The sequence below is a fragment of the Vipera ursinii genome (genome assembly GCF_947247035.1).
Source record: "Vipera ursinii genome assembly, chromosome: 7".
Classification (NCBI taxonomy): domain Eukaryota; kingdom Metazoa; phylum Chordata; class Lepidosauria; order Squamata; family Viperidae; genus Vipera; species Vipera ursinii.
Genome location: NC_139521.1, coordinates 76,240,438 through 76,243,488, shown reverse-complemented (window position 1 = coordinate 76,243,488; position 3,051 = coordinate 76,240,438).

Below are 3,051 nucleotides of genomic sequence, written 5' to 3'. Positions count from 1 at the left end.
TCATCAGCCGGTTCGTCTCCCTCCTCCCCCTCATCTGAGTCCTCCGATACATCGGACCCGGCTGTCGGACCCACAGGCTGGCCCTGAGTCACAACAAGTGGTGTGCACCAACTCTGCTCCCTGCTTACTCAGTGAGGCCGGAGGTGGACGTCATGTCTATAATCTACGGTCACCACCATAGAGTGAAAGGCAGATTGGACATCTCCTCCAAAAGTGAGCACTTCAGGAAGGCTTCTCCATGGACAGGTTTGCCCGTTGAGGGCCCCAGTTCTGGAGCAGATGCAGATGAGGGTCCCACCGCAAGTGAAAATGCATCATGAAGTTGGACAACAACAATCCTTATTGTTACCTCCTCAGATTTCTAATCAAGGCTTCCTTTTCAAAACACAGGCACCCCAACCAAAGTAGAAGAATATCTCGCAAGCTACAATTGTGCAACAGTCGGCATCCTCATGCTCTTCTGTCTGTTTTTGTACACCCTTTGGTATATCAGTTTATGTAAGTCTTTAATTTTATCCAATTCATTTATCAATGCTGAGGGTCTCCAATAGCATGTGGGAAGGAGCGTGGGAGATGGAGGGAGTATCCAAAGCCAGACAATGGCTGGAGAAGAGCCAGGATAGCTGGCAGCTGCCACAGGGGCATGGGAAACAGTCTCGTTTCTTGGGCTGTAAAGGTGAGGAGGGGGGGAAGAGGTGGAGCTTCAGATGCTGTTGAGGTAACCTTGCACTAAAATAGAATTGCAGGTAGCCTCGAACTGAAGATTAACCCTAACAACAACAACAAGAACACCACAAGATTAAGGTTTCAAAACAGTTATTTTAATCAACATGGAAAATCTTACCTGTCTCAAATTGACCCAAAAGTTAAGAGTAATTTGTCCTGAATCAAATATCCATGTTTGTTTCTTAATACCATCTCTTATCAATTGTTGTCTAATTAAATAACCTCTTGGCAAGATTTTTAGACAGGGGTTGCCATTGCCTCCTGCCAAGGGCTGAGCTCAAGTGACTGGCCCAAGGTTACCCAGAGGGCTTTGTGCCCAAGGTGAGAGAAGATTTCGTGCTCTCCCACTTTGACATTAAGGCCAATTGGCTCTCAATCCAACTTTGTTGTTGTTGTTAGCTGCAAAGTCGTGTCCGACCGATCGCGACCCCATGGACAACGTTCCTCCAGGCCTTCCAATCCAACTTATTATGTGGTAATTAATTCTCTCCTTCAGGTGCTATTGAAAAGGCAAAACGGGATCCACTTCGGCATGCTGTTGCACAAATCAGGCAATATATGATTTCTCGGAATGCTGAATACGGCAAACTTAATGGTAAGCAAAGAGTCCCACTCTGAAAGTGTACATGTATTCCTGTCCACAAAGCCACCGAGGCAATTTTCCTTCCTCTAGCTAGATTGGTGGGTTACATCAGAATGGAAGGAGCATTCGTATCCATCTGCTGATTGTACACTTTCAGTCCCAGGATGAAGTCAGAACAAATTAAGGAAGAGGGGAAAAAGATGGGGGGCGAGGATTCCAGAAGCTATCAAAATTCTCCATGGGAAACTCTAACTGGACTTTGTCACAATGTCCTTGAGGAGCTACTCAGTCTGCTTTAGACACTTCCTACCTGCAGAGACCGACAGATACTTCCAGAGGATTGTTTCAGGCATGGAAGGAAATGGATTCTTGATAGACCCAGGAGTCAGCCTGGGATCTGAAGAGCTGATCTTGCTACGTGTGTTTCAGATACCGACCTGATCTTAGAAGCTGAGAAGGTGGCAAGAGAGTTGATTCCATGGTCTCAAAAGATCAAAGAAATCCAAGCAGAGATTGGTAAGTTTCTCACAGATTGTGGATTAATAAGAAGCTGGATAGAGGGATAGCTTTTTCTGAGACAGGGTTATTTTTGTTGTTGGTTGTTGTTATTTGCAATTTTATAGGCACCCTCCATCCGGCCCGCAGATTAGGGCAATGCACCATGCTGGTTTTTTTTTTAAGCATTGCTTGGGCAGATGGTCAGCTATCCCAACTTGGTCAGTTAGAAAAGAAAGACATTCAGGCTCTTGATTAGCGCAAAGTCCACTTTCCTAAAGTGGATGCCACTGTGCATGGTCACTCATGCGCTCGTGACCTCTCGCCTTGACTACTGTAATGCTCTCTACATGGGGCTTCCCTTGAAGACCACCCGGAGGCTCCAACTGGTACAGAATGCGGCCGCGAGAGTTGTCTTGGGAGTTTCCCGGTACTCCCATGTTACACCTTTGCTCCGCGAGCTGCATTGGCTACCAGTTGTCTTCCGGGTGAGGTTCAAGGTTTTGGTTATGATCTTTAAGTCCCTACATGGCATGGGTCCGGGTTACCTCGGGGACCACCTGCTGCCGGCTTCAACTCCCCTCTGCCCTGTGCGTTCCCACAGAGAGGGCCTCCTCAGGGTGCCTCCGGTCAGGGAATGTCGACTGCTGGCCCCCAGGGGGAGGGCCTTCTCTGTGGGTGCTCCGGCACTATGGAACCAACTGCCGGTTGAGCTCCGGATGTCATCGGACCTCCGCTCCTTCCGCCGCGGGTTGAAGACCCACTTCTTTGAACTAGCTGGTCTGGCCTGATGGGGAGGGTTTTCTTTAACGGTTTTTTTTTACTATTTTATTGTCATTGTATTTTAATTGGGCATTGGTTTAATCTCTTTTTAATTTTTGTACTGTTATTTATTATATATGCCCTGTTAACCGCCCTGAGTCCTTTGGGAGAAGGGCGGTATAGAAATTGAATAAACCTGAATAAACCTAGCCCAAAGTCCACTTTCCTAAAGCAAGTGGGCTACAGCAGAAGCAAAGCAGGACCTGGGGTTTTCGCGCCCAAAGCACATGGTTAGCTTTCCTTTGTTCCCATCCAGCCTCCTGGTTGTCAGCAAGTATCCAATTAGGTGTCCCCAAACAGGCTTTTTCACGAGGCAACTGGGCTTTCTTGTTTTTCTTTGAAGACCTGTCTCTTCTTCAAAAGAGAAGAAGCAGCTTCTTGGATGAGAAGTGAAAAACCGGGAAAGTCCAGTTGCCTCGTGAAAA